At 44.9% G+C, this 27,210-nt stretch overlaps 1 protein-coding gene across 1 annotated transcript in view; it reads left to right on the plus strand.

The window, feature by feature from the left end:
- The window catches only part of LOC133423738 (5'-AMP-activated protein kinase subunit gamma-2-like), a 74,153-nt gene that overhangs the window by 14,088 nt on the left and 32,855 nt on the right, over nt 1-27,210 (plus strand). The gene's annotated exons all lie outside the window — the stretch shown is intronic.

The following is a 27,210-nucleotide window of genomic DNA, read 5'->3' on the forward strand; positions in this document are numbered from 1 at the left end:
TAGAGACACTGGTGGAAACACTGGTGGAGATACTGGTGGAGACACTGGTGAAAAGATTGATGGAAACACTTAGAAACACTGGTGGAGACACTGGTGGGAACACTGGTAGAGACACTGGTAGAGACACTGGTGGAAACACTGGTGGAGATACTGGTGGAGACACTGGTGAAAAGATTGATGGAAACACTTAGAAACACTGGTAGAGACACTGGTGGAAACACTGGTGGAAACACTGGTAGAGACACTGGTGGAGACACTGGTGGAAACACTGGTGGAAACACTGGTGGAGACACTGGTGGAAACACTGGTGGAAACACTGGTGGAGACACTGGTGGAAACACTGGTGGAAACACTGGTGGAGACACTGGTGGAAACACTGGTGGAAACATTGGTAGAAACACTGGTGGAAACACTGGTGGAAACACTGGTGAAAAAAATGATGGAAACAGGTGGAAAAACTGGTGAAAAAAATGATGGAAACACTGGTGGAGACACTGGTGGAGACACCGGTGGAAACACTGGTAGAGACACTGGTGGAAACACTGGTGGAAACACTGGTGGAAACACTGGTAGAAACACTGGTGGAAACACTGGTGGAGACACTGGTGGAAACACTGGTGGAAACACTGGTAGAGACACTGGTGGAAACACTGGTGGAGACACTGGTGGAGACACTGGTGGAGACACTGGTGGAAACACTGGTGGAAACACTGGTGGAGACACTGGTGGAAACACTGGTGGAAACACTGGTGACAAAAATGATGGAAACACTGGTGGAAACATTAGTGGAAACACATGTGGAGACACTAGTGGAAACACTGGTGGAAACACTGGTGGAAACACTGGTGAAAAAAATGATGGAAACACTGGTGGAAACACTAGTGGAAACACTGGTGGAAACACTGGTGGAAACACTGGTGGAGACACTGCTTAAAAACCTGATGGAAATACTGGTGGAAACTTTGCTGGAAACACTGGTGGAGACACTGGTGGAAACACTGGTGGAAACACTGGTGGAAACACTGGTGAAAAAAATGATGGAAACACTAGTGGAAACACTGGTGGAAACACTGGTAGAAACACTGGTGAAAAAAATGATGGAAACAATGGTGGAAACACTGGTAGAGACACTGGTGGAAACACTGGTGGAAACACTGCTTAAAAAACCTGATGGAAATACTGGTGGGAACTTTGGTGGAAACACTGGTGGAGACACTGGTGGAAACACTGCTTAAAAACCTGATGGAAATACTGGTGGAAACTTTGCTGGAAACACTGGTGGAGACACTGGTGGAGACACTGGTGGAGACACTGGTGGAAACACTGGTGGAAACACTGGTGGAGACACTGGTGGAGACACTGGTGGAAACACTGGTGGAGACACCGGTGGAAACACTGGTGGAGACACTGGTGGAGACACTGGTGGAAACACTGGTGGAAACACTGGTGAAAAAAATGATGGAAACACTGGTGGAGACACTGGTGGAAACACTGGTGGAAACACTGGTGGAAACACTGGTGAAAAAAATGGTGGAAACACTGGCGGAAACACTGGTGGAAACACTGGTGGAAACACTGGTGGAGACACTGGTGGAAACACTGGTGGAAACACTGGTGGAGACACTGGTGGAAACACTGGTGGAAACATTGGTAGAAACACTGGTGGAAACACTGGTGGAAACACTGGTGAAAAAAATGATGGAAACAGGTGGAAAAACTGGTGAAAAAAATGATGGAAACACTGGTGGAGACACTGGTGGAGACACCGGTGGAAACACTGGTAGAGACACTGGTGGAAACACTGGTGGAAACACTGGTGGAAACACTGGTAGAAACACTGGTGGAAACACTGGTAGAAACACTGGTGGAAACACTGGTGGAAACACTGGTGGAAACACTGGTGCCCCACACGTCCTTTACTTGCTCCACACGCCCTTCACTTGCCCCACACGCCCTTCACTCTCCCCACATGTCCTTCACTTGCCCCACATGTCCTTCACTTTCCCCACAGGCCCTTCACTTGCCCCACAGGACCTTCACTTGCCCCACAGGCCCTTCACTTGCCCCACAGGCCCTCTGCTGAAGTCCTGCTTGCTGTTTGCCTAACTTGATTTCACCACCAGGCGGTGCCACAGGGATAAGTTTGAATCAAATACATTGTTTTATTTCTGCTCCTGTCCGTTACTGATTGTTGTGAAAGTATTATAGTAAGATCACATGGTGAAATGTGGAAACAGTTTTTCAGTGGTGTTTTCACCAAACCAACATGAAGCTGTCGGTCTGTGTGTGTGTGTGTGTGTGTGTGTGTGTGTGTGTGTGTGTGTGTGTGTGTGTGTGTGTGTGTGTGTGTGTGTGTGAGTGATGGTCTGTCAGTGTGAGTGCGTGGGAGTGGGAGAGTGTACAAGGACATGCAGAGACCTTGTACTGCAAATGCTGCAATTTATCTGATTCATGTTGGACAAAGTGAGGGCTATTATGTTGCCAAAGTGTGTGTGTGTGTGTGTGTGTGTGTGTGTGTGTGTGTGTGTGTGTGTGTGTGTGTGTGTGTGTGTGTGTGTGTGTGTGTGTGTGTGTGTGTGTGTGTGTGTGTGTGTGTGTGTGTGTGTGTGTGTGGTGGGGACACTCTAATACTCTGGGTGAATTTACTTGTCTTTACCTCCCAGTCTTCTCTCTACATCATAACGATGATCATCAACAGCACCTGTCGTTTTTAAGGTAAACTGTCCAGACAGTTGGGATATGTGTTCTGATCCAAGCTGCTTTCCCACTGCAGGAAGCTGGTACTAGACAACTAAGTAATAGTATATTTTATAGGGATTTATGTTTTTCTGATAAATGAGAGAAAAGTGAAGGAGTCCTATATGTTCTTATTACCAAAAAGTACAATTTCCGCCTACACTAAAAGTATGATTACAGCGCTATATTTCACTATTTTCTCAGGTAAATCATTTTCTGACTGTTTGATGATGGTGGACCACCTGGTTCATACCCCAGCAAATGTGATGCAGAAAAGAGTGAGCATTCTCAAGTTATGGGCTTTTTTTTCTCACTTTTCCCCTATTCGAACTGGCCAATTTGGCCCATTTTCTAGTTCTAAAGAATAGCCAAAAAAACACATTTCCCCCCAAAATGAAAAACCACAACATCCAATTTCACTAATAGACCCTAAAGATAATAAAAATCATTGTTGTGGTTGGTTCTACCTCGGGTAGGGGTATCTCGAAAACTAAAGCCTTTTTTGAGGACTTGTTCCTAGACTACTAAGCAAAGTACTGAGAAGAGTTTAAATCTCCTCTGGACTTACTACTTTTGACAATGCTTCTGATTGGTTGAGTTGCTTTAGCATCTCGTTTTGGGCTTTCTCGTGCCCTTGGATGCTGCTCTCCACTAATTTGTAGATGTCTGAATCACTGCCAGCTGTTTTTCTAGACACATAACTCTGAAAGGTTGAACCTACCAACACACCCTGAAACACAGGGCAGCTGTTTTTGTTGAACTCAACAGTGGTGGATGCGAGCAGCAGTCGTGGTTAACTTCACCTACAATGAGCTGTTGAGAAGAATCCAACAGATTTCTTCTGCCATTTTACTTATTATAAATGTCTTAGGCACCAAGTGACTTTTTCCCAGCAGTGAAGTGTTTTGAAGTGTTTGGTGGAGTGGGGTCTGGTCTCTGGGTTCACTGGTACAGCCGACGATGGACGACAGCTGTCGTCTAAACGCATATACATCTGCAAGAAAGGAAGCAACTTCAACATCACTCTGAAGTTGGATGGATGGGTGGATGGATGGATGGATGGATGGATGGATGGATGGATGGATGGATGGATGGATGGATGGATGGATGACATCATGGTGGAGCACATGGATAACGTAATGGTGGAGCAGCTGGATGGATTCATGGTGGAGTAGATAGATGGAGGATGTCCTGGTGGAGCAGATGGACTGATGATGTCATGGTGGAGCAGATGGACTGATGATGTCATGGTGGAGCAGAGGAATGGATTGATGGTGGAGCAGATGAATGGATTTATGGTGGAGATGCTAGATGACATCACAGTGGAGCAGCTGGATGGATGATGTCATGTTGAAGCGGATTTTTGCAAGACAACATAGTGGAGCAGATGAATGGATTCATGGTGGAGCAGATGGATGGATGCATGGTGGAGCAGATGGACTGATGATGTCATGGTGGAGCAGATGGATGATTGACGTCATGGTGGAGCAGATGGATGATTGACGTCATGGTGGAGCAGATGAATGGATTGATGGTGGAGATGCTAGATGACATCACATTGGATGGATGGATGACGTCATTGTGGAGCAGATTTTTGCAAGACAACATAGTGGAGCAGATTAATGGATAGATCCATGGTGGAGCAGCTGGATGGATTCATGGTGGATCAGCTGGATGGATTCATGGTGGATCAGATGGATGGATGATGTCATGGTGGAGCAGATTAATGGATTCATGGTGGAGCAAATGGATGGATTCATGGTGGAGTAGATGGATGGATTCATGGTGGAGCAAATGGATGGATGATGTCATGGTGGAGTAGATGGATGGATTCATGGTGGAGTAGATGGATGGATTCATGGTGGAGTAGATGGATGGATTCATGGTGGAGTAGATGGATGGATTCATGGTGGAGTAGATGGATGGATTCATGGTGGAGTAGATGGATGGATTCATGGTGGAGTAGATGGATGGATTCATGGTGGAGTAGATGGATGGATTCATGGTGGAGCAAATGGATGGATGATGTCATGGTGGAGTAGATGGATGGATTCATGGTGGAGCAAATGGATGGATTCATGGTGGACTAGATGGATGATGTCATGGTGGAGCAAATGGATGATGTCATGGTGGAGTAGATGGATCGATTCATGGTGGAATAGATGGATGGATTCATGGTGGAGTAGATGGATGGATTATGTCTTGGTGGAGCAGATGGATGGATGATGTCATGGTGGAGCAGATGAATGGATGATGTCATGGTGGAGCAGATGAATGGATTCACAAGGTCAAAAGCCTTTGGAGACCGAGCACCTCGTGTCAGTGGAAGTGGTTCCCCACATCAGTCTGCTGCTGTGGTTTTAACCCCCGACCCCCGCAGTTCCAGTACAGAGATCCTGTCAGTCCCTGCAGGATCTGCAGGTCAGTCCAGCACCGGGCTGTCCCAGTTCTGGCCCGGAGGATCCGGTCTGAGGTTCTGCCGGGAACAGCCCGGCTCCCAGGGACGGGTGGAGCTGCAGGGCAGCGACAGCTGATCTGTGTTTCTGGGGACGTCCTGGCGTTGTGTAAGCAAACAGTGACCTGATATCAGAAAGCTGCAGCTCCATCATCTGCTCATAATCCCTGTAACTGTGATCCTTTAATAAACCAAGAGAGGAACATCAGGCCCAGATGGAGCACAGAGCTGTTGTTTCTGTCCTCAAAAACAAAGGTGCACTGTAAAATATCCGTGTGCTGCTAACCACTAACCACCACCATTTTATTCTGCAGTACAGTCCTGTACCTGCCTTTGTAAATGTGGTATAAACACAGTCTCACATTTATCAACACATGTAATGAAGTTGATTAAAGAGTTACTCCGGTTCTTTGTGTTTTTATTTTTTTCCCTCTTTCTTTAATTGCATTTTTCCACATTGTCCCAATTTTTTCGAGGTTGGAGATACAAAGCAGTTTTTTAATATTCTTATCTTATAAATTTGCATGTATTTAGCTGTTGGAGCTGCAGTTATAGACATACAGGACTGTCTCAGAAAATTTGAATATTGTGATAAAGTTCTTTATTTTCTGTAATGCAATTAAAAAAACAAAAATGTCATACATTCTGGATTCCTTACAAATCAACTGAAATATTGCAAGCCTTTTATTATTTTAATATTGCTGATTATGGCTTACAGTTTAAGATTAAGATTCCCAGAATATTCTAATTTTTTGAGATAGGATATTTGAGTTTTCTTAAGCTGTAAGCCATGATCAGCAATATTAAAATAATAAAAGGCTTGCAATATTTCAGTTGATTTGTAATGAATCCAGAATGTATGACATTTTTGCATTACAGAAAATAAAGGACTTTATCACAATATTCAAATTTTCTGAAACAGTCCTGTAATCTTTGGTTTCACATGGAAAGAAGGTGGCTGTGTTATTACTGGAAAACCCGGCATGACATCGCCCACAGGTTTCTGACGAGCACTTTCAAAGCGTCTTTCTCGTACCGCGCCGTGCTGGAGCGACCGTGCGATGTTGTGGTGACGTTGAAGGTCTCACTCACGGCTAGCTGGGTCACTTGTGGACCGTCAGCTACTGGACACCATTAAGGGTCGCTGCTTTCAGACTTCAGACTGGTGCGCTGTGAGGAAGCGAGTGTGTGCCCTGCGGGTCACACTTCCTACAGCCAGTATAAACCTAGCATTGAAGAAACGTGCTATGTTAGCAGTGGTGGTGTTTGAGCGCCGTGTTTCGTTGTCACTTCTAAGGTGAACATTGACTGCGCTCTTTGGCAGCATCAGAGTTGCTCTTCTTTTACTCCTGAACCTGCCAGACAGGAAACGACATGACTTATCTGGACGTGAGTTGGGGTCAGACTATGGGGCTAGAACAGTCTCATAATTCACAAATGCACAGGACAAAATTCACAAATGCAAAGACTGATTCACAAATGCACACGCCGATTCCTCAAATGCACAGGACAAGATTCACAAACGCATTTGTGGATCGAGTCACGTCAGGGGAGTCTCAAAAGTCACACGCAAATCCAGCGCAGCTCACAGACAAAAAAACGTTTGTAAATCAGGTTATATTTGTGTGTGCATCAAAAACACATTGGTGTATCTTGTCCTACGCACATGTGAATTGTTCTGTGCATTTGTGAATCAGTCTGTGCATTTGTGAATTTTGTCCTGTGCGTTTGTGAATTATGAGACTGTTCTAGCCCCATATCAGACGTCCATGGGGGAAATTTACTCACCGTCGGATTCTTAAACTGGATCCACCAAACTAGAGCATGAAAAAGGAAGCAGTCGTTTCAGTTTAGTGATGCCATTAGAGCAACTTCTTCATTCCTCAGCATTATCTGCATTAAAAACCGTTTATTTGTGCTTTTAGTAATACTTAAATCAAACTGTGGAGACAAAGCAAACTTAAGTCTGTCATGTGTATATAAGAGTATTCAGACACCGCTGGAGGGGAACCCGAGATGAAGGTGCAATATCTCAGATGACCACAGTGTTCTGCTTCAGAGCTGCATAGCTGTCCGTCGCTAGCCGGCGTTTAGTTAGGTGGAGCAGCTCTCTGACGGTCCGTTTGTTGTTGAGACCTGTGCATGGCCAAAGGATGGCAGTCCATCACAGGGAGGCTGAAGTTGCAAACACAACACAAAGTGAACGGGACCACCTGGGACCACCCATGACATCTGACTCACTCAACCAAAAACTAGCCCAGGAACACAGGAAGAATATGTGTTTGGGCCTAACCCGGTTTCATTTCTGGTGCTTATGGCCCAGGTATGGAGCCTTTCCACTAGTACCTACTCAGCCCGACTCGACTCGTCTCGGTTTGGTTCTTTTCCACCAGGGGTCTAACGTGCCGAGTAGATACTTTTCTGTATCTATTCTGCCGAGGTTCTAAGCTGCTGAGTCGGCTGTATCTGACATCATCACACTACAGGCCACCGATTGGTCGGGGGGTTGGAGTCAGACGTCTGAGTCAGGAGGAGGAAATCAGAGAAAGAGACTCTGACGGATTCTTGTTCATTTTATTCAACCAGCAATGGCAGAAAAAGTCTGTTTGGTGATCCAACTCTGAGGTGCAGATGTTCATAAACCTGGTGCTGAGGAGAGAATTAAAAAGGGATCTAGACGGAGATAAGGAACGACCAGATCTACCTGGAGCTCTGTCTCTTCATAGCTGCTCACGGCTCCAGCTGACTTTTCAGCAGCACCGAGACAAACAAATTGACAAAAAAAGCGTAGCCGCTGGAAGCTTCTCTCTCTCATTTTTCAACTTGATATGGAACACAAGCCACAGACCCAGCAGCACATCTATCATCTCCTCCAGGTTCTACATCAGGGGTCGGCAACCCAAAATGTTGAAAGAGCCATATTGGACCAAAAACACAAAAAACAAATATGTCTGGAGCCGCAAAAAATGAAAAGTCTTGTTTAAGCCTTAGAATGAAGGCAAATGGCAAAAGGCGAAATGTGGAGAAAAAAGTCAAAATGTCAAGAAAAAAATCAAAATTTCGAGGAAAAAGCCGAAATGTTGAGAAAAAAGTTGAAATGTCGAGGAAAAAGTCGAAATGTCGAGATTAATGTTGAAATACAATCTCGAGAAAAAAGTTGAAATGTTGAGATTAAAGGAGCATGAGGCTCCTTTTAAGAAATGAGACTCTCTAGCGCCACCCTTCACCACGACGGCCGTTGGGGGTACTGCAGCCAACAGTGAAGCCGGCACGGGAGAACGGGGAGAACGTGCATGCAGCGTCATGTGACGTCACATCCACAGCCCAGCGCGGGAAATTCGGGACCGAATTGCAGCACCTTTTGCAGCACACAGCCTGTTCAAGGCAACAGAGAGATACACTAGAGGAATCATTCTTTTGGGTTTGGAACGCTTCATCTGACATTGTTACTAGAAAACTTAAAACGTATATGAATTTTTTTCATAAATCTTGCCACAATCCGGCCTCAAGCTCCTTTAAGAAGGAAAGGAAAAAAGAAAAAAAGGAAAAAAAGAAGAACATTTTTGAAAAAGCTCCAGGAGCCACTAGGGCGGCGCTAAAGATGCGCATGCGGCTCTAGAGCCGCGGGTTGCCGACCCCTGTTTTACATCTTTAGTGTTGTTGTCTTCTTCGTTTAGATCACGCAATCAAATACGTCACAGCAGCTTCACTCCAACCTCCTACTTCTGCTCCACCTGGATTGTTATGGAAAAGAAACCAGGCCAAGTTGAGTCAAGCCGAGTAGGTGCTGGTGGAAAAGTGCCATTTCAGACCCAACAAGTGTAATGTCACATGCCTGCCTTAACATGGGCTACAGCGAGTGTGGGCTGGGCCTGGCGGGGTTGGAGGCAGGATACGGGAAAAAGTGCAGATTTGATTCTTGTTTGGTAGATACGTGTCTGACTTCCACAGTCACTCTGAGGCAGAACCATAAATGAAAGTCAAATGGTAAAAAATGTGGACAATGCCTGAGTTAGCGAGAACCGAAGGGTTAATATCCCCCAAGGTCCCGACAGAGGGGAGCCGTCTGAAAAACCAGCAGGAATGAACGAGCATCAACGATAAGGAATCAGCCTGAACGTTTACAGCAATACTGCAGTACCCACGATAACGACTGAAGAAGAAACTAGCGCGTAAACGCTGACCTCAATCCAGATAAGCTCATATCTGAATAAACAATAATGTCATTACGACATGCTAATCACAGCTGATGTACTGGAGTAAACTCTGGACATTAAAACTTTGTTAACAATAAAATGCCCTGTTGGAGTCACAGGGTTTGTTTTCCGGGGGCCCAAAATGATGGAAGTTACTGCCAGTGTTTCTGCTGGGTTCTGAATGCTTCAGTTTCAGAAATAAGCAGTTAAGTCATTCTCAGAAAAAGCTCCAAATCTTTGTAAACTAGAGGCTATTGGATATTATTATTTTCAGTCAACAAGTGGAATAATATTCTGCTGCCAAGCTGTAGCTTAGCAGGTATTAGAGTGTCTGTAGTTTTCATTTAGGCTGAACGCATTCCTGCGACGGGGGATGCTGTTGTCAGCAGCCAAACTCAGTAAAACACCTGTCGTAGGCTCTTAAACATGTAAAAGTGGAACAGGAAGTCCATCGGAGATGCTTTCCTTCATTTTTCAGCTGTGTGAAAAGATAAAAGGGCAATTACCTCTCTGACAGAGAGACCACCATTCTCCTTGACTGTCCCCACCTGTTTCCTCTCGTCTTCAGTCCTTTTGGCTGTAACTGTCTCAAATACAGACTTTTATTTTTTGACCCACATTTTTTTTTTTATTTCATTCTCAGCCACTGAGCTTGTTTAGTGGGTGTAACTTAGTCCTGTTACTATGACAACAAATGGCAGCTCCGCCTGTCTACCTGCGTGTCTGTAACACCACTAGTGCATGCATGAGATACTGTATGTGTGTGCAGTTACCATGGAAAGAAGTAGAGAGTCTGGGTACTGGCCAAAAAGAGCAACGGCCTGATTGAAACAATCGGATGTATTTTTTACAGCGCTCCTGTCTCCACAGATGATGATGTATCTCATGTTCATATCATGGTCACTCTGACCTTTGTCTTTTTAAGGTTGAAGAACCAACAGCAACACACGTACACTCTCACACATTTCAGGATCTTCCACTTATTTTGAACTCTCGCACTGCAGCAGGAAGCTGCAGGAAGCTGCAGAAAGTAGCAGAAAGTACCCTGCATGTGTGAGAGTTTCCACCAGTTTCCCAGCTGATTCCTTGTGAGGTGGAGGAAACTCCGAGGTTTGGGGTTTGCTGCCTCCTGCAGACGGCTTCACCTGCTGGATGTTTTACAGTGCAGGCAGCAGGGAGAGGCGGGGCTAATGTGGCTACAGGCCAAACAACACACACACACACCGCCCAGGCACACACACAGGCACACACACAGGCACACACACCCAGGCACACCGCCCAGGCACACACACAGGCACACACACAGGCACACACACCGCCCAGGCACACACACACAGGCACACACACAGGCACACACACCACCCAGGCACACACACACACAGCCACACACACACACAGGCACACACAGGCACACACACAGGCACAGTAAGGACTATTCCCACTCAGCTGATACTCCACAGGCCGAAACGCTGCTGCAGACAGCTCGTCTGTGTGAGCTGCAGAGCTACAGGTGGGACAGGTGGGACAGGTGGGCCTGAGGATTTGGATTTCTGGCCTGAGGGAGACCTTGATGGACCGCAGGACCAGGGGAGTTTTCAGCGTCCATCAGAGCTGCGTGACCTCAGAATGCTTCCTTTTAGTGTCTTTCTGCTGGAATCTGAGGAGAAGGATCTACTGAGACTGGCTTTTTAACCATCTTTCAGCAAAGACAGCAAAACAACTCATGTAGTCAAGATCACATCCATCACATCAGGGAACCAGGACGACAGGCTGACAAGATCACTGGACTTCCCAGCTGGGGACAAGATCACTGGACTTCTCAGCTGAGGACAAGATCACTGGACTTCTCAGCTGAGGACAAGATCGCTGGACTTCTCAGCTGAGGACACTTGAGTTCAAACTTGAGCCGGTTTTTAAGTGCTAAAACAAGTTTGAATACATTTCAGTAAATTTCAGTTTCATCCAACTGTTTAAATTGATTCAGAACAAAATGTAGCCTAAGATTTATTCTGACTTAGTCTTCCTACAAGGAAAATATCAATTAGTTTATTATTTTTAGATTAATTTAGCATCAAAGGTAGACAAATGGAAACGTCCGCCACACCTGAGTGAAAACAGCCAATCACGACGCAGGAAGGGGAGCCTGTGACTGGCGTTGTTGAGTCAAGTTTAGGTATAGAAGTCCAGTTTAAGTTCAGAAGTCCAGTTTAAGTTCAGAAGTCCAGTTTAAGTCCAGAAGTCCAGTTTAAGTCCAAAAGTCCAGTTTAAGTTCAGAAGGTTGGTTTAAGCTCAGAAGTTCAATTTGGGTCCACAAGTCCGGTTTGAGTCCAGTTTAAATCCTGAAGTTCAGTTTAAGTCCAGAAGTTTGGTTTGAATCCAGAACTCCAGTTTAAGTTCAGATGTCTGGTTTAAGTCCAAAAGTTCAGTTAAAATCCACAGGTCTGGTTTGAGTCCAGTTTAAATCCAGAAGTCCAGTTTAAATCCAGAAGTCCAGTTTAAATCCAGAAGTTCGGTTTAAGTTCAGAAGTCTGATTTAAGTCTGATTTAAGTCCAGTTTTAGGTCCAGTTTAAATCCAGAACTCCAGTTTAAGTCCAGAAGTTCAGTTTAAGTTCAGAAGTCTGATTTAAGTCAGTTTTAAGTCCAGTTTAAATCCAGAACTCCAGTTTAAGTCCAGAAGTTCAGTTTAAGTTCAGAAGTCTGATTTAAGTCAGTTTTAAGTCCAGTTTAAATCCAGAACTCCAGTTTAAGTCCAGAAGTTCAGTTTAAGTTCAGAAGTCTGATTTAAGTCTGATTTAAGTCAGTTTTAAGTCCAGTTTAAATCCAGAACTCCAGTTTGAGACCAGAAGTTCGGTTTAAGTTCAGAAGTTCGGTTTATGTCCAGAAGTCTGATTTAAGTCCAGTTTTAACTCCAGTTTAAATCCAGAACTCCAGTTTAAGACCAGAAGTTCCATATAAGTCCAGAAGTCTGGTTTAAGTTCAGAAGTTCGGTTTGAATCTCGTTTAAATCCAGAAGTCCAGCTTAAGCTCAGAAGTTTGGTTTAAGTCCAGAAGTTTGGTTTAAGTTCAGAAGTCTGGTTTAAGTCCAGTTTTAAGTCCAGTTTAAATTCAGAAGTCTGGTTTAAGTCCAATTTAAGCGGGAAACAATCCTTAGGGGCAAAGACCACTTTAGTGTAAGTGATCCTCTCTGAGGCTGGACGGAGAACTTTCACATCAGGACTCGTTCAGGCTCCGCCTCTTTGTTTCATCTTCATTCAGCATCCTTTTGTCACCTAACTTTTGATAAAGACGTTGTCTCCATGGCAATGAAACGCCTCAGCAGCCTGGTGCTGAGGAGGTGGAAGGACAAGGACAGATGGACGGGGAGGAGGAGGAGCGAACCATTTGGGTTAAGAGAAGAAGAAGAGGAGGAGGAGGAGGAGGAGGAGGAGGAGGAGGAAGACAGGACGACATTCATGAGATATCGACAGATGCTGAGGAGGAAGTCTGAACCGTGTGGACAGATGGGAGAAGATGGAAAGACAGAAGAGAAGAAAAAGACCGACCGGAGGAAGGAGCGCAGGAAGTCCGAACCCAATGTGGTGGAAGAGGACAGGAAGGAGAGGACGAGGACGGACAAAGGGAGAGAACGGAGGAAGTCTGCATCATGTATCATGGTGGAGGACGGAGCGGGAGGACGGGCTGATGGCAGGAGGCGGGAGACGGAAAGGAAGACAGGGAGACGGAGGTCAGAGCCCAGCGGTGTCCTCCACCTCCAACTACTTCCTCTGTCCTTCAGGAAGAGGCGGGAGCTAATGCAGAGACGCACCGGACGCCGGATGTCCTGCAATGAGGAGGGGGAAGGACATGCAAACCGGAGGCGTGGAGACGGACAGGTGACCAGGGGGACATCAAAACCAGTCAGGCCTAACAGTAAGACCAAACACTGCATAAACACTTCAGAAGTCCAGTTTAAGTCTGGAGAAGTCACGTTTAAGTCCAGAAGTCCAGTTAAATTCAGAAGCCTTGTTTAAGTCCAGTTTAAGCTCAGAAGTCCAGTTTAAGTCCAGTTTAAGTTCAGAATTCCAGTTAAATTCAGAAGTCCAGTTTAAGTCCAGTTTAAGTTCAGAATTCCAGTTAAATTCAGAAGTCCAGTTTAAGTCATGTTTAAGTCCAGAAGTCCAGTTTAAATTCAGAAGTCTGGTTTAAATTCAGAAGTCTGGTTTAAGTTCAGAAGTTTGGTTTAAGTCACGTTTAAGTCCAGAAGTCCAATTTAAGCTCAGAAGTTTGGTTTAAGTCCAGAAGTTCAGTTTAAGTCCAGAAATTTGGTTTAAATCCAGAAGTCCAGTTTAAGTTCAGAAGTCTGATTTAAATCCAGAAGTTAGGTTTAAGTCCAGTTTAAGTCCAGAAGTCCGGTTTAAGTCGGAAGTGCAGTTTAAGTCCAGAAATCCAGTTTAAATTCAGAAGTCTGGTTTAAGTTCAGAAGTTTGGTTTAAGTCACGTTTAAATTCAAAAGTTCAGTTTAAATTCAGATGTCTGGTTTAAGTTCAGAAGTTTGGTTTAAGTCACGTTTAAGTCCAGAAGTTCAATTTAAGCTCAGAAGTTCGGTTTAAGTCCAGAAGTCCAGTTTAAGTCCAGAAATTCAGTTTAAATCCAGAAGTCCAGTTTAAGTTCAGAAGTTCAGTTTAAGTCCAGAAATTCGGTTTAAATCCAGAAGTCCAGTTTAAATTCAGAAGTCTGGTTTTAGCCAAGTGTCATATCAGAAGATGCCTCCGGCACCAGTCATCGTGTTATTGTTGACCGTTCTAACAAAAGTAACCCTGGACTGTACCAACATGTGGTGGGTTCCTCCATTGCTCACCATACATGCACATCTCCAACTCATGAAACGCAGCTTGCAGCGTTTATGTTGCTGTCAAACGCTGCCAGTGTGACGTGCTCAGCTCAGCAACGCTCCACCGCAGACGGCCGGCTCTTCACACCCAAACCAACCCTGTAATCTGTTTGTGTATCGTCTTGCTGAGCTGCAGTCTAGCTGCGGTGCACAGTGTGCCGTCAGACTGGCAACACTCAGGTCATCCGAGGAGGTGCTGGCCTCTTGCTGAAACCTGATCTCACCTGTGAGGAAAAGTGAGCAGGTGAAACAGCCCCCAACGTCCGTCTCTAGCAGAAGAACTTCGTGGGGAACCTTTTCTTCTGCAGCTGAATCCAGATTTCATGCCAGTTTTGAATTTCCCTCGAAAACAATCCCCTCACAGCTGAGCTCTGGTGGTCCTGCAGTTGGGACTTGATTCAGGTTTGTCGTCTGCTGATGTGGTCATGACTGTGGGTAGTTCTGTCTGTGATTGTCTGGTGAAGGACCGTCCACCTGTCCAGTGGTGGTCTGCTGTCTGTCACAAAGCACTAAACCAGGGGTCTTCAACCTTTTTTAGCCCAGGGATCCTTAGATGAGAGAAAAACTGTTTTAAGCCTGGCTTATAATAACTTTTGAATGTGTTTTATTCTGCTTATTTCACCTTATTAACCAATTCCTGACTTGGTTATTAGCTACATGTGTTTACGGTTGATGAAACTTTGCCCTCGTCAGACGTGGAAGGAGTAACGTTAGGCCGAGCTGTAACGCTACAATCTCCGGCTTTAGGCTTCGTTATTGTCACTAATTTATCCATCAGGTCTAACTAGCATTAAATATGAAATAGCCAAGTCAATTTCGCAACAAATTTTCTTTTCTTAAACAGCTAGCTAGCTCGTTTTTCCGCTCTAAAGTTGACATTAGTCACATGACTCACGTCATGGGAATCATTTATGTTGTAGACTAAATAGTTATTGTCAAAAGTAGATTATTATTGCCTGTTAATGGAGTTTTCTCAATCATATATATATATATATATATATATATATATATATATATATATATATATATATATATATATATATATATATATATATATATATATATATATATATATATATATAGCCTATATATTATTATTATTTTTTTAACTCACAAATTATTTTGGTTAAAATTGCGTTTATTTCTTTTTAAGTTGGAGGACCCCCTGCAGTACCTCCGCGGACCCCCGGTTGAAGACCCCTGCACTAAACTCATCAGATCTCACAAAAATCAGTGAAATGCCCACGACCTCTCACCACTATTTTCCGTGTTATATAAAACAGAAAATGGTATAATTCCGTGTGAGCACCACAGATATTGTACCATGCAAAGTCAGTGGGATCTGTGGTCGTGATATATACACGGATTATGACATTATTATTATTTATATATTATTCTTTGTTATAGTGGCTAAATTATGAGATTTTGTCGCGCAAGGTACTGTTTGTTACTGTCAGTTTGTAAGAGCATGTTTTTAACGCTGTTTTAGCAGTGTTTTATTGAGGTTTTCATGGGAGCACCACGGATATAGTACTATGCGAAGTCAATGGGATCCGTCACCCGATTTGACTGCTGTCATACCATTGAATGAAGGACAAAAAGATAACAATCATCCCATAGATATGGGCCAGTAGGGCCCTACTCTACCCACTAGTAGGCGCAGGAGGCTGTTATCGTCCCTTTTCTATGGCTAACCCCATGTTATTAATGCTTGCTATGGAGCTCACACCTCATTATCGCCCCTTTCTATGGCTAACCCCATGTTATTAATGCTCAGTAGGCACAGAAGTTTTGTTATGAAGCTCAGACCTCACCGCCCTTTTTTATGTATTTAGCTAGAATTTTAAAACCTGAACAATAGAATTCAACGTAAAATGCCGGATCTTGTCCATTAAAAACAATACTTTTTGGAACATAGTGTAACGACCACAGATAAGATAAGGCCTTGCCCGCCTGGGCAACATATCAGCATTTGGCCGACTGTTTATTGCAGTTGACTGTGGTCTGGGAGACTGTGGTCGGAGACACGCTCCGGGCACGACTTGTTCGCCACAGTATTTTCCTCTTTGTGTTATGGTTTTCTTTTAATATCTTTAACATTTCTAAACACAAAAACACGAAAGTGTCCTTGATAATTCAATAATACAATAGGTTCATGTTAAGGACATCCGTTTTAATTAGTTCTCCTTCGATTATGACATGTTATTAATGCTCAGTAGGCACAGGAGGTTTGTTATGTATTGTTATAGGTTTGCCTATGAGGCCTATTTCGTCTCTATTTTTGCACAGTTCACTAACGATCTCTTGCGTGCTTGCTGATTGGGTAACGTACTGCGTCACGCATCGCGTCACTTCCTGGTGTTGCGGTCCGTTGCTGCTGCACGGCGTGCACGGCGTGCGGGCACAGATCTCTCCCGACTTTTTTTGTCTTAAACTTAGACTGTTTTCTGGTAAAATAGCACTATATCTGGTACATTACTGTCTTTATTTCAACACTCGCTCATTTTCTCTTCCGTAACTTTCACTGTCACCAATCACCAATACATTTTCTGTCCGTTAGCCTCCGTTAGCATCTTAGCATGGGCTCTCCGTCTCCCACCGTTTCACCTCTTTGCTGCTCAGTGTGTGAAATGTTTAGTTATTCCTCTGCCTCCTTTAGTGAAGACGGTAAGTGCTTAAAATGTAGTTTATTTACAGGGCTGGAGGCGAGGCTCAGTCAGTTAGAGGTCCGGTTCTGCCAATTTGACCATAGTCCGATAGCCTCCTCAGCTAACCAGGCTAAGCTAGCGGCGGACCGGCCCATAGCAGCTGAGGCTAGCCGCTCCCCTGCAGCTCCCGAGCAGCCGGCCAGTCAGGACCGGTGGGTGACGGTTCGGGGGAAGCGTAGTAAAGGGCTCACGGAACACCACCACCCGCTTCACGTGTCTAACCGATTTTCCCCACTCAGCGACACACCCGTTGAGAAGCCGACCCTGGTGATAGGCGACTCCATAGTCAGACATGTGAAGCCGACTCCAGAGACCATAGTTAGGTGTATCCCGGGGGCCAGAGCGGGCGACATAGAAGCAAATTTGAAGCTACTGGCAATGGGTAATCGTAAATATGGTAAAGTTATCATCCATGTCGGAGCTAACGACTCCCGTCTTCGCCAGTCGGAAGTAACCAGAATGAATATTGTCTCGGTGTGTAATTTCGCTAAATCCATGTCGGACTCCGTAGGTTTCTCTGGCCCCCTCCCCAATTTGACCAGTGATGACATGTTTAGTCGCATGCTCTCGCTCCGTCGCTGGTTGTATCGGTGGTGTTCAGAAAACGACGTGGCCTTTATTGACAACTGGGAAACGTTCTGGGGAAAGCCCGGTCTGATTAGAAGAGACGGCATTCATCCCACCCGGGATGGTGCTGCTCTTGTCTCTAGTAATTTGGCCTGTTTCATTAGACCCTCTCCCTGACATCGCAGGGTCCAGGCCAGGATGCAGAGCTGTAGTTTAACACACTTCTCTGCTGCTTCTCGAGGACCAACGCCTGCCAACAAAACTATAAGATTACATGATGTAACTGGTAACTCTAACCAGGTGCCTAGCAAAATAGAAGTAGTTGCAGTTCCCCGCCCTCCACTAGTTCACCAGGTGCGGCGTTATAGAGGCGTTAACCAAAATAATCTTGTAAAAATTAAAACCAATGCACATTTGGTACCAATAAGAGACCGAAAAATTAGATGCGGACTATTAAATATACGATCATTAAGCTCCAAGTCTCTGTTAGTAAACGATATAATCACAGAGAGCAGGACTGATGTTTTCTGCTTAACAGAAACATGGTTACAGGATGAAGAGTATGTTAGTTTGAATGAATCAACTCCGCCCGGCTACTTTAATCATCACATTCCTAGAAACACGGGCCGGGGCGGAGGAGTCGCAGCAATTTATAACTCCAGTCTCCAAACAAAAATTGAACCTAAGTGCAATCATAATACGTTTGAAAGCCTCACGCTTAGTCTGAAATTTCCGAGCTGGAAATCAGAGAAGCCAGTTGTGTTAGTGGTAGTGTATCGGCCCCCTGCTGGCGCTTATCTAGAGTTTTTGTCTGAATTTTCAGATTTCCTTTCTGGATTATTGATCAGTACAGATAAATTCATCATAGTGGGTGATTTTAATATTCATATGGATGTTGAAAGCGATAATCTTAAATTAGCTTTCAATTCTCTTCTAGAATCAATGGGTATCTCACAAAAAGTGGACGGGCCGACGCATTGTTTTGGTCATACTCTCGATCTCGTTCTCACCTACGGTGTTGAAACTGATGGTCTGTTGGTGTCACCTGTTAACTCCCTTTTATCCGACCATTATTTAATAACGTTGGAATTGAATGTTGTTGATGTTGAAGTGCAGGGCAGGAGGTATTATTTTAGCAGATGTTTGTCTGATGAAGCTATTGCTAAATTTAAGGAGACCGTTGCTCGTCTTGCGACAGTGGAAAATAGTGAAGCCTCTACTGAAGCAATAGAGGCCAGTGACCTGGGTTCTACCTCTGATGTTGATGTTGATTTTCTTGTTAGTAACACTGCTGATCTGTTGCACTCAGCTTTAGATGAAGTTGCTCCTTTGAAAAGGAGGGTTTCTAGCCACAGGAGCTTAACTCCCTGGTACAATTCAGATATTCGCATGTTGAAACAAAGCGTGCGTAAAATGGAAAGGAAGTGGTACTCTTGTAAGTCTGTAGACTCTTATCGTGAATGGAAAGATATTCTAATAGTATATAAAAAAGCCATTCGCAAAGCAAGAACAGCTTATTATTCAACGTTGATAGAGGATAACAAAAGTAACCCACGTTTTCTGTTCAGCACTGTAGCCAGGCTGACAAAGAGTCACAGCTCTGTGGAGCCGTGTATTCCTGCAGCTCTCAGTAGTGAAGACTTTATGAGCTTCTTTAACAGTAAAATCACGAGAATTAGAGAAGAAATCAACCAGCCGGTTGTGGGCGTTTCTTCAGCTTTAGCGACTTCCCTAGGCTCTGACTTGTCTCTAGACTGTTTTGATCCTATAGACCTCCCTGAGCTGACCTCACTCGTTAATAGAGCTAAGTCTACCACATGTATGTTAGACCCCATCCCGACTCGACTATTCAAAAATGTTTTTTCTCTTATTGGTGTGACAATACTGGACCAAATCAACCTATCCCTAAGCTTAGGATATGTACCACAGGTTTTCAAAGTGGCAGTAATTAAACCTTTACTTAAAAAACCTTCCCTTGACCCAGACACCTTAGCTAATTATAGGCCAATTTCTAACCTTCCATTTGTATCTAAAATTCTGGAAAAGGCAGTTTCAAGCCAGTTATGTGACTATTTGTATAGAAATGATCTGTTTGAAGTCTTTCAGTCAGGGTTCAGAATGCATCATAGCACAGAGACAGCACTGGTTCGAGTTACGAATGACCTTCTTATGGCCTCAGATAAGGGATTAGTGTCCATATTGGTTTTACTGGACCTCAGTGCTGCTTTTGACACTGTTGACCATGGCATTTTACTGCACAGGTTAGAGCATGTTGTTGGGATTAAAGGGACAGCTCTATGTTGGTTTAAATCATACCTATCTGACAGGTTCCAGTTTGTTCATGTACATGAGGTTTCTTCAGAACAGTCAAGGGTCTGTTATGGTGTTCCGCAGGGTTCAGTGCTAGGGCCAATCTTGTTCAGTTTATACATGCAGCCGTTGGGAAGTATAATCCAGAATCACGGCATACACTTTCATTGTTATGCTGATGATACGCAGCTCTACTTGTCTATGAAGCCGGATGAAACAGAACCGTTAGTTAAACTTCAGGCATGTCTTAGGGACATCAAGGACTGGATGTCCAGAAATTTCTTGCTTCTAAATTCAGATAAAACAGAGGTTATCATTCTTGGTCCAGAGCATCTTAGGAAGGGATTAGATGGTGTTGCGATGGCTTCCAGTGCAACTGTGAGAAACCTTGGTGTTGTTTTCGATCAGGATTTGTCGTTTAAACCATATGTTAATCAGGTTTGTAAAATAGCGTTTTTCCATCTCCGTAATATTGCAAAAATTAGGAAAATCCTCTCGCAGAGGGATGCAGAGAAACTAGTTCATGCGTTTGTATCTTCTAGACTGGATTACTGTAATGTGTTGTTAGCAGGATGTCCAAGTAATTTGCTGAATAGGCTCCAGCTGATCCAAAATGCAGCAGCACGAGTACTGACAGGAATTCGCAGGAGAGACCACGTCTCTCCAGTGTTAGCGTCGCTCCATTGGCTACCTGTAAAATTCAGAATTCAATTTAAAATTTTATTACTTGCATATAAAGCCCAAAACGGCTTAGCTCCGCAGTATTTACAAGATTTGATAGTACCTTATGTTCCTGGCCGAGCTCTCCGCTCCCAGGGTGCAGGTTTACTCGTAGTTCCTAGAGTATCTAAATGTAGATTTGGAGGGCGGGCGTTCTGCTATCAGGCACCATTACTTTGGAACCAACTTCCAATCTGGGTTAAGGAGGCTGACACCACCTCCACCTTTAAAACTAAACTTAAAACCTTTCTGTTTAGTAAAGCTTATAGTTAGTGTTAAGTAAACCTCTAGCTGGTGTTGGTAAATCTCTAGGTAGTGTAAACTTTAGTGTGTTAGAGTCAGTAGTCATTGTCGCAGCTATAGAACAAAACTATAATAGTTAGTCTCAAATATAGCTTCGCGGTAGATATGCTGCTATAGGCTTATGCTGCAGGGGGCACCGACATGATCCGCTGGGCGGTGCCTCTCACCCTTCTTCTCCTCTCCTTTTCCCTGCCTCTCTTCTCCATTACCATTTTTATTTATTATAAATATCTCATAGCTATCATTTTTGTCCATTGTTCCTGTAGTTTCTTGTGCCGGCCCCCCTTTTTTCTCTTTTGTGTATGTTTGCAGGCCGGAGCCTCAGGAGCTGCGTTCTGGCCTGTGTTCCCGGCCCTCCCCCCCCTCTGGTCATCCCATTGCTTCTTCCACCTGCCTACGTGGATGTCTGCTGTTGCTGCTTCCGCCTGCCTGCACCCCCCCCCCCCTCTGGTCATCCCGCTGCTGCTTCCACATGACTGTTGTGTGCTGCTGACGCCCCCCCCCCCCCACCTCTGGTCATCCCGCTGCTGCTTCCACCTGCCTGCTGTGTGCTGTCGACGTCCCTGACTCCCCCAGTCTGGCCTTCGGCAGGAGGGTCCCCCCTTATGAGCCTGGTCCTGCTCAAGGTTTCTTCCCTCCTAAAGGGGAGTTTTTCCTTGCCACTGTTTGGCTTAAGGCTTTTCTCCCACTAAGGGAGTTTTTACCTGCCATTGTTTATATAATAATTGCTCGGGGGTTTATGTTTATGTTTATGTTTATGTTTATGTTTATGTTCATGTTCTGGATCTCTGGAAAGCGTCTAGAGACAACATCTGTTGTATTAGACGCTATATAAATAAAATTGAATTGAATTGAATTTAACGCTTTGAGCTATGAGGCTGAAATTCTAGACTCTGTATCAGGAGGCGACTTTCATCCACTGTGCCGAGTTTCAGATCTGTGTGACCTTCGGAAGTGTCAAAGGTCACCGCGTGTGTTTCTTTTCGGGCCTGTGTCAGAGTCGCTCCTGTAGTTTCTTGTGCTGGCCCCCCCTTCTCCTCCCTTTTCTCTCTTTTGTCCATGTTGCAGCATCCTTTGCCGGACACCGGAACCTGCAGGTGGTCGTGGGTGGCTTGTAGCTTGCATTACGGAGCACAAGTCTTTCCCTGACCCTGCACCCCAACCTGGGACTTGCTGATTGGGCCAGAGCTTCGGGAGCTGCGTGCTGGCCTGCGGTCCCCACCCCTGGTCATCCCGTTGCTGGCCCCCCTTCTCCTCCCTTTTCTCTCTCTGCAGGTGGTCGTGGGTGGCTTGTAGCTTGCATTACGGAGCACAAGTCTTTCCCTGACCCTGCACCCCAACCTGGGACTTGCTGATTGGGCCGGAGCTTCGGGAGCTGCGTGCTGGCCTGCGGTCCCCACCCCTGGTCATCCCGTTGCTGCTTCAACCTGCCTGCTGTGCTGTTGCCGTCCCTGACCCACCAGTCTGGCCCTCTGCAGGAGGGTCCCCCCTTATGAGCCTGGTCCTGCTCAAGGTTTCTTCCCTCCTAAAGGGGAGTTTTTCCTTGCCACTGTTTGGTTTAAGGTTTTTCTCCCACTAGGGGAGTTTTTACCTGCCATTGTTTATGTAATAACTGCTCGGGGGTCATGTTCTGGGTATGGGTCTCTGGAAAGCGTCTAGAGACAACTCTGTTGTATTAGACGCTATATAAATAAAATTGAATTGAATTGAACTGTGAAGCCTATTTCGTGTCTTTTTTTGCATAGTTCAATAACGCTTTGAGCTAGGAGGCTGAAATTCTAGACCCTGTATCAGGAGGTGACTCTCATCCACTGTGCCGAGGTCCAGACCCGTGCGACCTTCGGAAGTGCCAAAGGTCACCGTGTGTGGTGCCTTTTTCCGGCCTTTTTTGTGTGTTTTTTGAATAATTCACTAACGCTTTGAGCTGGGAGGCCGATTTTTGACTATGTTGCAATGCAGAAGGCCCTTTGCTAGGATCTTTTGGTCGCGTGGCTGTACGACTTCAACAGAGCTAGTTGGCATTGCAGAGGGTTCACAGAGTTGAGACTTGGCAAGCCCAATCTAGGCCCCATATGGAGGCCACAGGTCAAGTTTTACTTGGTTTGGTAAAATGTTGTGGCAACGGCGTTCCGTTCGATTGTTGGAAAAGGTGAAGTTTCAAAGCCCCGCCCATCGAAAAGTACAGGTCCGATCTGCACCAAACTAACGTCTGTCTGTTCGGGGGATGCCCCCAAACAACATATACAATTCAGACTCCTAGCTAAAAGCGTTAGTGAACTATGCAAAAAAAGAAACAAAATAAACCCTGTTCCATTAGTCAGGAGGCCCTCAGACCTATATGTTTCTACACCCTCCTAACCAGCCAGGACGTTTTGGAGGAAACACTGTTGCAGAAGTCATAGAAGTCTGAACCCATCCCCCAACCAAACAAGGCCAGTATTCATATCAACAAACAATACATTTCACACTAACAACAAGCATATAGGCCATGCACTACAGGTAAATCAGTGACTAGTGTTGACAAATTTGGCTGTGGATTAGCCATTTCTTTAGATTTTTCTTAAATGAGCTGTATGAGATGGACTCACTTATGTTTTGTAAAAACTGATTAACCAAATATAGTTTTCCTGAATGGGATCTCACAATCACCTCCAGCTGGTGAGGGTTAGGGTTAGGGTTAGGGTTAGCTGGTGACACTTGTTGCAGGTGATCTAAATTTTATAAGGCTACAGAGTGGCGGCGGAGCTAAGCTGTGATGGAATTTGTATATGAGGCAGCAGTTTTTGAAAATTACAAGATTGTTCCAGCTCAGAAGCCTGTATTTATTGAGGATTGTGCCTGGTTCAGGTTCCAGTTGAGCTGGGAACCAGGATTAAGTTTGGGTTAAGCTGTAGTCACTGAACACAAGTCTGAGAAAAGTCCCAAAAAGGATAGCTGCACAACGTGTGTGTGTGTGTGTGTGTGTGTGTGTGTGTGTGTGTGTGTGTGTGTGTGTGTGTGTGTGTGTGTGTGTGTGTGTGTGTGTGTGTGTGTGTGTGTGTGTGTGTGTGTGTGTGTGTGTGTGTGTGTGTGTCCTCTAATCTGTTAAAGTGCCTGTCAGTGTGTGTCCCCTCCACTGTAGAGTTTCTATTAGCAGATTGTTCAGCGTTTGTGGCTCAGAGTCACAACGTAACCTACATTAATAAACACACACACACACACACACACACACACACACACACACACACACACACACACACACACACACACACACACACACACACACACACACACACACACACACACACACACACACACACACACACACACACACACATTCTGTGTCAGTTTGTTGCTAACATTTCTCAGACTTTGTCCACCAGCGGGACGTGATCTGGCAGCACGGACAGTTTGTCCTCCAGTGTTTCTTTTGTGTTGCTTTTGTTTCCTCCCAGTAAGTCTGCAGGAACAGCGTGTTGCTGTTTGCGTGTCACACCTGAGCACCACACACCTTCACACTGAGATCACACTCAGCTTCACTCTCTTCTTAGCAGAGCTTTCACATGGCTGGAGTCTCCAGCTTAAAGATAGGGTAAGGCATTTCTGGATGACATCACATCTGTTGAAAATCCAAAGAAAATATGGAGTGCTTGCTCCCCTTCCCCTTCCAGTCCCATCATGAACCCTCCCAAGTGAAAAAATCCTTACTGAATGAGACAAAAGGTGTTCTGGGTCAGACGTCCCACAGAATCGCTTACCCTACCTTTAAAAAACTAAACAGCAGTTACTGTTACACACTGATCATTGGAAGAGGAGGAGATTTTATAGCATTAATTAAAGCTGCAAGCAGCGATGAACGGGCCCTCCACCCTTGTGCACGTTCAGGCTGCAGTGGAAGCTTGTATGACTTGATGTAGATTCTTCAGGCCTGGACATTTAGCAGATGACACCACCCACGACTCTCTATATCAAACCATTCAAAAGTTATGGCAGAAAATAGGAACTATCAAATATGGACCAATCAGATGAAGGCGGGGTCGCGCTTTTTGGCATCTATCGTTGCCATGGTAACGCTTTTGACTGAGAAAAGTAATGCCGATCGTCGCAGGATGGAGACGCACATTTTGATGTATAACACACCTGGGTGCACGTTACGGTTCGGGCCGTATTAACTGCCGAAGGAATGGCAAAATTGCGGCAAAATTCCATGATTAATTCAAAATGGCCGACTTCCTGTTGGGTTTCGGCCATGATACAGGTGTGTACCGATTTTCGTGCATGTACGTCAAACCGTATTGTGGGGCTGGAGGCACAAAGTTTTCTAGGGGGCGCTGTTGAGCCATTAGGCCACGCCCATTAATGCAAACCATTAAATATAAAATTTTTCGCCAGGCCTGGTTTGGTGCAAAATTTGGTGACTTTTGGGGCACGTTTAGGGGGGCAAAAAGGCCCTCCTTTCATCGGAAAAAGAAAAACGACATCTCCTACAGATACAATAGGGCCTTCGCACTGTCAATGCTCGGGCCCTAATTAATAATAATAGAGGGAATGTGCATGACGTCACAGATGCGACTTCACAGCGGGTTTCGCCCACTGAGTGTCAGAAACTTTCAGTTTGAGCAACTGGAAAACATCTAGAATGGGAAAGAGCTGTTGTGTGATCGACTGTACTCATAGATTTAGCAAGAAATCGGAGTTATCATTTTACAGACTGATGAAAAATAAGCTTAAGAGAGACAAATGGATCACTGCAATTCTCAGAAACAACTGGATTCCAGATACCGAAACGTGGATTTGTGGTTCCCATTATGAATCAGGTAATGTTGGATTTTTGGGTAGCTAACGTTAAACGGTCAAATCATAAAGTTCGGTGTCCTCATCACTTTAATTTCTACAACAAATCCTGCCTCAGTAGCTTCTCAGTAGCAGCAGATGTGTCGGGTTTCATGTCAGAGCAACTCGGAGCTCAGTCGGCATCAGAACTCTTTTCCGTTTTCTTGAAGCTCCTTATGAAGCTGAGAAAGGCCCTAGAAGCCCCGGAGCTGGTGTCACGGGGACGAGCTGGATGGATCGTTTCTCTGTGACCGCTTCGGTGCCTTAACTAACTCTTTCACTTGGTAACCATGACAACAGCTGTCCGCGGGCCTCATCACAGCACTGACTGTAAGCACATCTGTGATTCGCTTTTTATTCTTAGTATCTGTTGTCATCAGCCAGCTGTCAGAGGACTGATGTGCAGCATCAGCCGAGTAAAGCGCTTTATCACTGCCCTGCGCGCGCGTGTGTGTGTGCGTGTGCGTGTCTGTGTGTGTGTGTGTGTATCTGTGTGTGTGTGTGTGTGTGTGTGTGTGTGTGTGTGTGTGTGTGTGTGTGTGTGTGTGTGTGTGTGTGTGCATTAATGTTCTTTATCATCAAGGTTCTCAGCTGCATCTATTTAAATGTTTTTAAAAAGAGGCTCAAGACCCATCTCTTTAATCAGGCTTTTAACTGACTCATTTAACTCTTTATAATTGTCTATGCTTACTTCTATTTTTATTTGATCTTACCACTCTGTTTTATATTAATCTTTAGTTTAGTTTATCCTGTTTTATTATCTCATTGTTTTATCTCAATGTTGTATTTAAACATTTTAGTCGTTATTTATGGTTTATTTGATACACTTTATTGTTTTATTCTCTCAGTTGCTTTTTCACCTGGATCCTCAGTGCTCAGCCATGTCCACACCCATATTTATATAGATGCGTGTGTGTCTGTGTGTGTGTCTGTGCGTGTGTGTGGGGGGGCATTAAGTAAGGGATAATGCCCGACAAAGTGCACATTATCATAAATATATGGACGACGCAGGGGCGTGAACGGTTTGCCTCCTCGAAGGGCATTATCCCGCTTATACCACGGTCACTTACCAAAAATCATAAATATTAAATCAGTTATTCATGCTTTAATGTGTTTTCAGTGTAAATCATTAGTTTTATAACAAGCCACAGCTGAGCAGCTGAGCGACTATTTAATCTCTCGTCTGCAGCCGTCGGAAACTGGTAAGTTACAAAGTTTTTTAACAAGCCATAGATCAGGCTGCTTTCAGACCTGTGGCCCGTTTGTTTTGTTCCGATTCAGGGGCTAAATCGATACAGTTGTTTCATTTGTGGCGTTTGTGTTCACAAGGCAACCGTCTGTAGCGGTTCAAAGCTGTTAACAAATGCCATGAACCAACTGTTCTCTCATTGGTCAGAAATGAACGTGGAAAGAGTTCCCTCTTCCGTACCCCGGGAAAAATAAGCCCCTTTCACAGAGAGGGTGCAAAGTGCAGACCGCCGCCGGTGTATGTGCTACCGCGGCGCAAGAGTAGACCGCCTGCCTGCGCCCGA

This window comes from Cololabis saira, chromosome 22, assembly GCF_033807715.1.
Source record: "Cololabis saira isolate AMF1-May2022 chromosome 22, fColSai1.1, whole genome shotgun sequence".
Lineage (NCBI taxonomy): Eukaryota > Metazoa > Chordata > Actinopteri > Beloniformes > Belonidae > Cololabis > Cololabis saira.